The 13,087-nt window shown below is 34.6% G+C and overlaps 1 long non-coding RNA gene across 1 annotated transcript in view; it reads right to left on the bottom strand.

Moving 5' to 3' along the window:
- LOC119642349 overlaps positions 1-12,697 on the bottom strand; it is a 29,698-nt gene extending 17,001 nt beyond the window's left edge. The window contains exons 1-5 of the long non-coding RNA XR_005248009.1: positions 12,599-12,697; positions 8,446-8,553; positions 8,294-8,379; positions 8,159-8,226; positions 8,060-8,097 (exon numbers count right to left, since the gene is read on the bottom strand). This is a non-coding gene — a long non-coding RNA (uncharacterized LOC119642349). The remainder of the gene's footprint in view (positions 1-8,059; positions 8,098-8,158; positions 8,227-8,293; positions 8,380-8,445; positions 8,554-12,598) is intronic.
- Positions 12,698-13,087: the final 390 nt, after the last annotated feature.

Here is a 13,087-nt window from a genome sequence, read left to right as displayed (position 1 = left end):
CAAATATTCATGGGTAGACAGAATCATTTTCTGAATCGATCGGCATAATAAAAGGTAGGTCTGTGTTAAGCCCTTCTGCGTGTTACATACATTCGCGCAAACTTAATACACCTTGTAGCACCTGCGTAGTGATAGAAGGTATGATAATGTTAAATTAAACAACAACCAAACTTATATGACTTATATAAAGGAACATTTCTCAGTCACAATCGCGTACGTTGTCCGCTCACAAATTTTCTGATTATTGGTATAGTTGCAGTCTTAACCTCTTCTAGTTATGGCCACTTAGAGAGTTCCCGTGCTTTTAAAATTCATTGCTGGGCGCTTAATGTTACAATAACACGATGTATACATAGTTTACTTCCTGTTGAGCGGTAGTAGCTAAGGAGTACAATCTTTCGTGAAATTGCAGATGAGAGATGCGGTAAGGCATATAGCCGACACAAAGTTCATCAAACTTGTTAGATGCTAATGCTGTATAGAGAATAAATTAGCTGGGTATACAAGAACTTATAAATATTATATTCTGATTACCATAAATAACTCTAATATTCGTTTTCAAGTGTAGCGTATGTATCGCTATTTTTTCTTCTTCTTTTATACCCTTTTACTTCCATCACATAATCACATTTGCCTGCAAATATTTAGACAAATCCATCACCTTTTAGAAAAATATGCTTTGAAGTGACGAATCGAAATTTTTTCGGTTCGGATCAGTGATAAGCGGTACACAGCGTACGCGAAACATGCCGCACAATCTGAAGTATACATCTAAGACAATAAGGCACGGTGGTATAAATGCTTATGGTGTAGGCCGCGTTTTCTGCCCACTGTATTGGTCCCATATATAAAATTAATGCACGTATGGATCAATATATTTATAAAAAACGACTTGTAAACACAATAATCCCACATGCCTAGGAAAACATGCCACTCAGGCGGCGTTTTATGCATGACAAAAGTCCAAAACACACTTCACGCAGAATGAAGTGTTGCTTGGAGCAGAACAGCACAGACATTTTGAATGGCCATCAATTACCAGATTTCGGTTATATTCAGAACTTATGGAATTATGTAAAGCAGCATATTAGTAAAGAAAAGTTCAAAAATCTGTTCGGTTTTTGGGCGGAAACCAAAAGACTGTTTAAGACTGTTTAATGACATTTTATATACTTTCGATCCGGAATTTCGCTGTTTGCCTTGGCTCTCTGGGCCGACGGTTGGTCTCCTGTTGGGTATTCGTATGTAAACACAACAAAAAGATGTTCCTCAGTCCTTCAGGGATGGCGATTAACAGCTAAACCAGCATATCCTCTATCCGTAGCGTCTGTAGTCCTAAAAGTCCTTCAGGGATGGCGATTAAGAGCTAAACCAGCACATCCCCTATCCGTAGAGTCAGTAGTCCTAAAAGTCCTTCAGGGATAGCTATTAACAGCTAAACCAGCACATCCCCTATCCGTAGAGTCAGTAGTTCTAAAAGTCCTTCAGGGATGACGATTAAAAGCCAAACCAGCGCATCCCCTATCCGTAAAGTAAAAAAAAAACACTTAATAAAGGTCAACTTGTTAACTGTCCGTACACACTTACCTTAGGCGGCTATGACACGAATTGAAAGATTCTGTGTGATGAGCTGCTCTTTTATAGCCGGAGTCTCGCTCGCTTGTCCTATTGCCAACATGTTCTATGCGTTTACATATGCCTTAAGGTACTATACTTATGGGTACGATTAGTTTAGGTCGGCTTCGACGTGTTTGACGCAGCCTTAGTTACGACTCGCATGACATTACTTATACCTAACTTAATACTAAAACACTCTTACGTGCCGACCTCTGCTTATCTTATTGCTACTTGTCCATATGCTTACTCAACATGCACTCAGATACCAAATCGCGTGATCTATTCACCGTTAGGTGTGTGACTGCTATGTTTTTTAACCTATGTGTACAATACTTCGCATACGTTTCTATAGTGTTATACCATTTATGTAGAGTAAGTGTATTTTTCCTGTTTATGTGTGTTCATAAATGTTTATACGTGTGTGTTTATATGCTTGTCATGTGTGATCCTACATCTCTATACATTTTACATGGCCTATGCATTTTTATATCCTTTCATACATTTTCAGCTGGTCGTTTGTACAGTGGGTGCGTTGTCACATGATCGTATGGGCTCATACATTTTTATACCTAAGTGTTTATCCCTTTGTATGTGTTTTGCATGGCATGACGGCGTTTATACATTTTTATATACTTTTCTACACATTTCTATGCTCGTGAATATTTATACAGTTGATGCGCTGTCACATGATCATATGTGCTTATACATTTTTATATGTAAGTGTGCGTGTTCATATATTGTAATAATTTTATGCAGATTTTATAGATTTTAACACTTTTATACATATTTTCTACTCGTGTGTGTGTTTGTGTATTTTAATGGTTTTACACAGATTTTATACATTTTAACCCTTGTATACTCGTGTGTGTATATTTGTACAGTCTTTGTGTAATGTTAAAGTTTTGCCGTTTATGCGGTTAACGGTTTCCTTACCTTACGCTGGGGCCAGAGGCGGATGATCCAGTGCCCTACCCAGAGGTGTTTGGGTTTTCGCGCGGAAGGAGGAACTGGACTGAATGTTACTAAGGTCTATGGTAGACATCTAAGCGGACGGAGCGGTTATTAGTAAGGAAGCAAAACGCTTCCTTACAAACTGTTTAAGACTGTTTAAGACTGTTTAATGACATTTTATATACTTTCGATCCGGAATTTCGCTATTTTAACAAACTGTTTACAACTGTTTAAGACTGTTTAAGACTGTTTAATAACATTTTATATACTTTTGATCCGCAATTTCGCTATTTTAACAAAATGTTTACAACTGTTTACAACTGTTTAACCCAAAGGCTTTATATGCAATTTTAGTGAAGCGTGTATGCCTCTGGTGAATAGTACGCCCAGAAGATGTGCAGCTGTTATTAAAAACAAAGTATGTCCAACAAAATATTAAGTATTTAGTCAGTAAAGTGTTTTTAATTAGAGCTAAATTACTGTTCAGACGTTCTTCTGTGTTAATTGCCCTATACGAAGAAGAAAGCTTCAAATGCATGAAAACATCCAAAGAAAAGTAATGTTATCTGAACTTTAGATCACAAATAACCCAAAAAAAAAGACTATTAGAATAATAAGAACCCTAATCCTTCCGTCAATCGTCAGTTGCTGCAAACTATCTTGTGAAATAGACGAGTAAAGTATCGTGAATATGTGTTTGGTTTTCCCTTTTTAACAAGGTCGTTTCCTAGAAAGTCGTGTAGTTTCCATGCAGATTCATTACTGAAGAATGAAGACTGAAGAAAGAGGAAGATATCAAAATAGACTGTTGACCACTTAATGGGCAAGCAACCTATTATTACGCCTGCCTCTGCTATTTCACTTGGACTTGTTTTATTTTTCTTTGATTCCTTTGTTTGTCACACACTCTATTCTTTTTCGCGAGCACCAAAAAAATCAAACATACAGACTTTTTATATTCTCGGCAACTAATTTATTACATAGACGGAAAGGTAAACTCATAGATTTCAACACAATCCCGTTGAATTTTTTAGTTATTCTATTTAATGTTTTTTATATGACGCAGTCGTGATTTTTGGCGTAATTTCAGCCTAAATTGCGGAAATGCCAAAAATTATAGAATTATCCTCGGTGTAAGCAAACTATTATCCTGGTATCTGGAGTTAACTAGGTTCACCATTTAATTTTTAAAACGCGTAAACTGAGACACGATGTAATAAATTTTCTGTCGATCTAACCAAGTCAGTAAAAGTAATCCGTAAAAATTAAGATTGCTGTTACAATTCAGAAGGTCAGGTTCAAAACTGGTTCTTTCAATTGTTGAAAAACAAGAGGGTTTTCCCACAAACGCATCTGCAAATTGAAAAAATGAATATTTACTATTTTGCGGCACTTGGTATATTCTTCGGTTTAAAAAGTAAATGTTTACATCCGCCACTTAAGCGAAGCCGTTATTATTTTGTTTATTCATTTGCAAGACGAATAATTCAGGGCAAAATTAGTAAAATTATACATATATCGATTTCACTAAACCGATGGAACTTCTGTCCTCGAGCATGTTCACTATAGATAAAAACTATTAAGGCAATTAGTTAAATTGTAGATAATTTGCATTTTAAAGCGGGTGGTGCTCAAGACCCTCCATAAAGAATATACAAGTCATTACAAATACACGTTAAAGATATAAATTTCGCATTTTATAATGCAATTATAATTTGATTCACTTTACGACCATTTACGATAATTTGTTGAAAAATTCACTTAATGTCGTCAGAAGCATTTGCAATACCTGATATTATCACTTGATTGCCAACATTTAAGTTAAATCCCGTCAAAACTAAGTGTCTTCAATACTTGTGCTTTCTTCGTGCATTTCAAAAGTCCTGTTAAACATAATTTGAATTTTATTGCGCCATAGAAAAAAAAATCTCTTATCACAAGAAAACAGTAAACCTTTGACCTCAATTCTTACTCTTTGGTATGAAATAGCTTCAATTAAAAGAATTACTTAAGAATATTATCAGTAAAGCAAATTGAAGAATTTGAGTCATCGGTCAATAATTCCCGAGACAGCCAAATAGATGTCGTCTTTAAAAACAAATTCGTGCAGGTTTTTGCAAGATGCCAACCATCAAATGAAGCCCCTTCCATGCAATTTCCATCATTCGGTTACGACTTACAGTGATTTTGAAGTTGCTTTCAAAAAACTATGGAAGTTATTTTCAAAACATCTATGGAATAGCGCGTGTTCACATTCCTTCTCGGCGTCGAACACAACAGTTTGTCGACGATTTCCTTATTTTAAAGGACGCAAAATGAGGATGCTGAATACAATAGCGACTCAAATAAACTGATTGTATCAAAATGCTTCAAAATACTCCTAAAAACTATTCTCACTCGATCCAAACGCTGGAGTGATTGGATAATTCTTGGGAGAGATGATACACTTTAATTTTGCAAAAACTCTTTTTTTGTCCCGGGAATTGTTGACGGATATTATTGGAAAGAGACAAACGCCTGTGTATAAGCCTGATTACTCCAGTTAATAAGCCCAATCACTGTTTCCTTTAATTAAATAAGCGAAGTGTCTTCATACGTGGGCTTCCAAAGCCTTTTTTAATCTTCAAAATAGAAAACCAGTTCATTGATTTTAAGGCACTTTTGTGCAAAATTTTCTCTTCATATTTGAATCAAATATCTGTAAATAGTTTAGATAATAACAAATTTTATTTGCTGGGATTTAGACTAAAAAAGAATGAGAAGTCAAAAGTGATTGAAATCAAAACAACTTCGGTCAAAGTTAAATTTATGTCATACCTGTGTACGACCCTAACGAATTAAATCGATGTCCGTCGGAATATGTACGTAGCGCTTCCTGCGATAATTAATAGCATTTTTCAATTTGTCAGCTAACGCAGACATGCGTTTATGAGAACCCAATCAACGTTTACCGAATACATTAACAGTTAAGTAGCGAAATGAAAGAAAAAAAGTCATACTTTTTCTGCGTGCTTTTGACTTCTTGTCGTCAGCTTGGTATGTATATGTCTTCATTTAAAATGTGAATAAATTATGATTATCATTTGCCAAGGAAATTTTTGTGAACAAACGCATGAAAAAGGAGCAGTAAATCATTAAATGAAAAGTCACAAATATAAAGCAGAAAAAAAATGTGAACGTAGGCAAGCATGTGTGTGAATGCACGGTGCACGGCTTACGTTAAATAGATATAAATTACAAAACACGAAAATGATAATTGAAATTTTTAATTCGATAGTAATTTTTCAATATTTTAACGTTTATGCTCTTTAATGATAATTTAGTGCGGTTACGATAGTCCGCGTAAGAGAGTGGATGATAATAACTAATGTTTAAAGCTTTAAGACTTGCCTTGAATTCCCGATATATACTTGTTTAATGAACAGCGACTTATAAGGGCTTCTGGAAAAGAAGAGACAAACGTTGCAGCATGAGAGTTAAATGTCTAACTTAAGCGCCGTTTTATTTTGTACTCTAAATCGAATGTAGGATTGAATATTTTTATGAATTCACATATAATCACGATCTAGAAAAAAAAGCCCAAAATATAACGAGTTGCGTGATATGAGCAAAAATGAAATGCGTTTGCCTTGCGTTGACTATTTAGTTTGTCTGCTTATAATTTTGTGTAAAACTGTACCCGACATCGAAAGACGAGAAATGTTAGTTCTTCCGTTTCACTGGCAATAATCATATTTGCATATCAGGGAAGTACATCTACTCTAGTGGTGAGAGTTGCAAACATGAGTTTCCAAACTTGCAACGAAAAAAAGGCATATACACATCTAGCACAGAGGTACATCCCTATCTCGTGTAATTCAGAGCTGAGAATGAAACTCCTAGCCGTTGCTAGCCTGGAAAAGCTTGACAACCTCTAAAAACGTCGTTCAATGTTCGAATCATACGAAGGTATCAAGCTTAGAAATTAATTTAGATACTATACAGGGAAAGCGCTCATATTAAGAAGTGTTGATACGATCGAATTTAAAATTTTTTTATTATTATAGATATCATTCATATTTTTGTAACGGACCCTAAATGAGTTGAAGAGTTTATAATTATATAATAACGTAAAGTACCCTATTGCAATTTTGACGTATTTATCGGGTTTCTATTCAGATAATTTCGGACCATTGAATTATAATATTTAGGGTAATGTAGGCTTTATTTAAAAATCTTAGGAGATTTAGTTACAAATTATGTACATGAACTTGTATATATAATCTTTCAATGCTCGTTCTGGCCTTGCACGTTAGAATATTACAACTTTCTGCACTTGACTGATCTCGCCTTTCGCAAATATTGTCGTTCTGTTCCTTTAAAAAGCAAGTTGCAAGTATCAAACTTCATTGCGATATTTTTGTGTTAGTCCATTTTTCTGCGAAATGTTTTGCGAATTGTTGTTAACAGTTTCGAAAATTGCTAGCTGCGTGAGCTAGTGAAGGGTGATGATGTGTTTTCGGTTTTATCATTTTCAAAATTTTATTTCTTAGAAATTCGACCAGTTTTCATGCAAATTCAATTCATCAAATGTGGGATTTTCATAACAATATATATATTAACTCTTTGACGTATGCGAATAATGTTCCTAGAGAAAGAATTCGGGAAATTGGAGTTTATCTCACCAAGTAATGTCGGCGAATTGATAGTACCATTTATTTACTTAAGTACGAAAGAAACGACAATAATAAGCCAACGTTTTTTAAGAGCAGGCACGTCCTTGACTATCAGCGCCCATAGAGGCTGCCCTCAAAACGGTGTGCTCTCTCGTCTAATCTGGACCGCATTCATAGATGAGCTGCTAGTTCGAATCACTGGGTTAAGCAGACGATCGGGCAGTTTTCATAGCGGGCAGGCACGAACAAACACTCTAAACGCATACAAAACTTCGTAAGCAAAACCCACGTACAATGCCACGATAAAGGATTACACATTAGTCTTCGAAAACCCCCTTGGTGCCTTTCTCTAGAAAGAAGTTAGCATTTACCTAAACTGCAGGAATAAGTTATAGTGAAGACGGCACTTTTTAAACAAAGTACGTTAAATGACCTATCCACCTTCGCTTAATACGGGTATTCATCGAAAGACTTTTTAAAATAATAGCCCACTATAACATTTTTACTAATTTTCGATCAATACAATTAAGAGAAAACGAATGAAGTTTTTCTTTTTTCTTGCCAAACCAATGTGCAAGGGAGGCTAGTCTTTCTATAATTTTTCATTATTATAATTGAACACATCAGTATCAATCTCACGGTTTTCCGTACCACCCTTGGGGTACCGTGATAGGCGCGTTGCCAATTGTTTTAAATGGCTGGCTCCTCTACAGGCCTACACCATTATAAACTTAATTTAAAGCTATAATATGTCTATATAATATCTATATAATAGTAAATAAATCTAAGCCCCTTTAATACATAATATAGATACATAATAAATACATAGAACATACTTATAAATTGATCTGGATCCCTGCTGGTGTGCTGATATCTGCAAAAGAAAAATATTGTGGTTCCTGAATGTTATATATAAAGGATGATCTCAAACTTACCGCTTGGCCTACGGAAGTATCGCATTCTGCTGAAGCGATGCGTGGAGGCGTGTGCTTGTTTTTTTAATCTAACACAAGATGAAAAGAAGTGAATAAATTGTACATAATAATAAGTGAAGATAAATGCAAACTTACCTTTGCCATACAGCGATTTTTCATAGATATTGAGACGGCGACCGGGTAGCTGGGTTTGATTGAACGGCTGATACCTGTCTTTTTATCTGAAATTAAATATAAATAAAGATGTAAGGAAAAAAATTTATTACTAAATTTGATTTGCCTTTTACTTGCGATTCTCCAAGCCCGATCCTCCATTAATTTCATTTTGCGCAGCAAGTCTGCAACTGTCAGCAATTCCATTAAATTGAAAAAGTAACTGCAGAGCAAGCCTGCAACTGGTAGCAATTTTGTTAAATCGCCAAATTCAAAAAAAATAAAAGCTTCTAAAAATGAAGTCTACACAATTAGTACGAATTCAACTGAAATTGTGAATGGCGAGTTTACCGCATATTTCATGCGTGAGCTTAACACACCGACACTTATACAAAAAAAAAAATGCATACGTACATGTATATCTACTAAGCAAATTGCGAAAAGAAATAAGTAAAATTTTTGCAAGATATTTGAAACAATTCGGAAAGTTGGTAAAAATTGAAGACAAATAGAGTTTTATAAAAATTGTAGACAAATTTATAGAGATGATGAAAAATTTCTCAAAAAGCTGTGCACTTCTGATATCTTTCATGATCTGCAAATGCTATCTTGCTCCATCCAAACACTGAGAAGGTATTAAGAAAGCTTATACTTGATATGCCGCAATTTATAACTTGAGTTCACGTACAGTAATTTATCAGGCTTGACAACCCATACTTAGGAGGAATTTTACCTAAAGTCTCTTGGTGGACCATTGCAATAAGCAGGCATTGTTTTTGAACGGATTCTATTGAATACACGTAATACTTGCAGACACGACGTACTCGTGTATTGGTATACACGATATATATATTGGCTCACGTATAAAGAGCGCTCAATATGCAGATTACAATGCAGTTTTTGATCTTACAGTAATTCTAAATTAATGGACGAGCGTATATTTTCTAATTTTTGTAAATCAATGAAGTACGCAGCGTTGAATAGATTCCTTCTTGAGAATGAATTGCATTTTTTTGATATTTAATTTTACAAAATTTAAACTGTCCGTTGTTACCAAGTTATCTAACTCAGATTGAAGGAGCTACGAGTGCAATTCCAATGAAAAGGAAAAAAACAGCTTAACATCGTCAGCATACATTAACATTTTGCAGCATTTAAACACCTAAGACAAATCATTGGTAAGATAAACAAAAATGGCCCTAAGTGGCTGGCTTGAGGTATACCTCATGGTCATAGGGCATCAGATCACAAATTTCAATAAGTGTAACGGCCAGTTAAAGACTTGGCTTGGGAAACGCTTTTCTAAAATCAGTGAATACGACGAGCGGGAGTCGCTAAAAAGCCTTGAAAATTTGGGACGCAAACTCTGAGATGTTCGCAACGATTGATCTTCCCTTTATGAAGCCATGCCAAAAGGGACAAATATAAGATTTAATAACGAAAATTATTTGTTGAGAAACAATTATTAAAAATAATTTAGGTAAGACACTCAATATGTTAATGCTTCCATAGTTCTCGATGAGATGTCTGTTTTCACATTTGCGAATTGGAACAAGGAAGCTAGTTTTCTAACGCAAAAGGGAAACACCTGTTTTAACAGAATGATTAAAAATCTTTGATATAACATAGCTCATCAGAGCATGATTTATATGATATATACACGTAAAGTATAGATGCTTAAAATAGTAATAAGGAATGAAAAGCTGATTGACTAAAAGAAGCGTAAAATGAGCAAAGTGACGCTGCAGAAAAATAGAGAGAGACAAGACGCGAAAGTCAGCGAGCTAAAATTCTAAAGTCGCTCAGCCATCAAGTGGAGTCAAGTTGTAGAATAGTAAAGTTGTCAAACCTTCTTCCTTACTTTTATTATTACTTTTTTATATTTTATTGCTCGTAAATTACTTTTTAACCCTTAACCAACGACAGGGTTTTGCAAAACAATGACCAGTAGATCGACGGATTTTTGAGAGTTGAAGTGCCCTACTTTCAGAGAGGGGCTTAAATTGTGGACAGAAAAATTAAAATTAGTGCGCACGTACGCACGACTCGCTCTTTCTTTCTTCTAACAGATAATGCTCCGAAAATGACGATAACAAACTTTATTGATTGTATACGGCCGAACCCTACACTGTATGGCGGCATTTGTTTTTTTTAGAATATTTGTAATGTATGGCGAGTATGGCGGCATTCGTTTGTTAAGGGTTAATAAATATTAGCATAATACCTTTAACTCAAATAAAATAATATCAAATAATTCTTTACTTACATGATGGAAGGTCATCAGCCCCAAACGAATCATTTGGAAGTATCTATATTAACGTTGGTTGGTTAGATGTAATCGAATCTTTGCCTTGCAACGATGTTAGGGTTTCCCCATTCGCAGCAAAAAAGTCAAGCAATGTGAGTGATAGGTAAAATATGAACCCTTGGTGAAAATGGGTTCATAATAATAATTTGACATAAAAATTGACTTTATCGATTTCGGGCCTGGAGATAGATCTATACTTAGCACGCTAAGCCTTCATTTCTTGATATTTTATGATGAAAACTGGTTCTTAAAAGTGATTTGATATTTACCATCTATGGCTGTCTTAACAGTAATTTTAAACAATATGCTGACGACTGAATCACTTTTCAATTGAATGAAAATACTCGGAAATAATGATGATAGCCAAACAAAATAAACTAGAAAACGTCGTAAGCTCATATCGACCAATCAATTTATTGATACCTTTTTCTAGAATACGTGAGGCAATATATATACAAAAACCACTCTCAGTTCTAGAACAAAAACTAGTTATCTACGGTTCGCTTCCAGGAACAAACGCAGTGTCATTGAGCAATGTTATCGTGTTTTCTTGTACATTAGAGAAGCCATTGAAATTAAAAATAATTGCGGTGGAGTATTTCCAGGTGTGAAAACGGCATTCGACGAAGTCGGGCATGGTGGACTACTTGTCAAACAGATGAAAATTTTTCAATTGCTATGTATTTGCTTTTTAAGCCCTATTTGAAAAACAGACATATACGAACTTGAAGATGGAGTGCCACAGTGTTCTCAGTTCGATACTTTCTACAATATTCACTTCAGATTTTCCGATTGTTAACAATATCTTGACAGCGACATATGGTGACGATTCAAGCGTTCTATATTTACCCCTGAACGTATCCTACGTCTCAAGAAAGCTACATTTTGGCTGAACAAATCAAATATTAAAATAAATGCAGAAAAATCTTCGTATATTACCTCCACACAAAACCAGGGTTCTTGCCCTTCTCTGTTTCTGAATGGGTATAATATCCTTATCAGCAATTGTGTGAAATATTTGGTTTACATACCAAGGCCAAGAATAAATTCTTGTAAAAAGTAGACGACAGCAACCTGACTTGAAAATTAGACTCTTGGCGAATTCATCCGGAAGCTTAACTTAATCTTAAGAATAAATGCACTTTATATAAGAGTATCCTTCAAGCCATTTGGACTTATGGGTGCAATATTGGATAATAGCCAATAGTCTCAATATTCAAATGCTTTAAAAATATTAGGCTAAGACAGTTCGTCTTGTTAATGACGTCGAGTTGTTAGTCGAAATTCTTTGCCTACTCTTCCATTCAGGCGAATGTAATTAATGAAATTATGAAATAAGTGAAATAAGTCAAGAACGTCTAACCAGTAATGGGCGACTATACTCTACACAACTCTAACAGGTTTGCTCAAAATTACATCTTATTTCCATATAGAGAGGCTTACTTTGGTATCTTTATAAGCAACGGTGCGCGAAAAGTAGATTCACGTGAGGGTAAGTTTATTTATGGAATCACTAAATTATTAATTATTAGAGCGTGTTATCACATAAAGGCCTCTTCTTTAAGGCAATTTATATGGCAGCAAGTTCAAATGTTTCTATCCCATTCAAATTTCTTACATATTTAATATGTTAAAACAAAATTTTTGAATCGGTTTTTGTCGAAAAATCTTAAAAAACCTTTATTTTTATATACCGAATTTTTTGAGATAGACGTACAGTAGGTATACGGTCAGATCTGTACAGTCTTCAAAACCGTGCCCAAACACATCAGTGCACCCAATTTGAAAACATCATTAAAATATCTCGAAAACAGGAACGTTTAGATTGAAATATATCACATAGACCACTATTAGATGCACGGTCAGACATGCTTAAATAGATTCAGAATTTGATTTTAAACCGTTTAGTATAATAAAAGATGAATCTGTCAAGTCAAAAACATACTATATAAATATATATATATATATCTTATACATACAATGTTCTTGCTCAAGTCCTTCTAGGTATGTTGCATACGATCATCATAAATGGTTTGTAACATGAGATAATTCCATAATTCCTTTTTATCCCGGGAGATGGGGGACTAGAATGACAGGTGAAAGAAATAATTCCGTGAATTATTATAAAATTCAAACAACAACAAGCATAATATAATTAAACAAGCATAAATATAATTTATATAGTCAATAACGCAAGGTGATTTTAATTTTTAATAGAGCTTCACAGTTACAGTGAAAACGTGTAGAACATAAAGAAAAATTTGGTTTGCATAGAAGTAGAAAAGCGACATAGTTTGAGTTAATTTTGTTTTGTAACAAAGTAAATCAACGAAAACTGAGATATTGATGAAAATCAAATGCTTTGACTAGAAGTTTGTGTAATTCTATCTTAATGATAATATAATGCGCGTTGAAAAATTGCTAGAACGGAAACGTTATTAAGACCATAACGGAAATGTGGAAGATGA

This window comes from Glossina fuscipes, unplaced genomic scaffold (genome assembly GCF_014805625.2).
Source record: "Glossina fuscipes isolate IAEA_lab_2018 unplaced genomic scaffold, Yale_Gfus_2 222, whole genome shotgun sequence".
Classification (NCBI taxonomy): domain Eukaryota; kingdom Metazoa; phylum Arthropoda; class Insecta; order Diptera; family Glossinidae; genus Glossina; species Glossina fuscipes.
The sequence above is the reverse complement of the archived record's forward strand: the minus strand, read 5'-3'. Positions and strand labels throughout refer to the sequence as shown.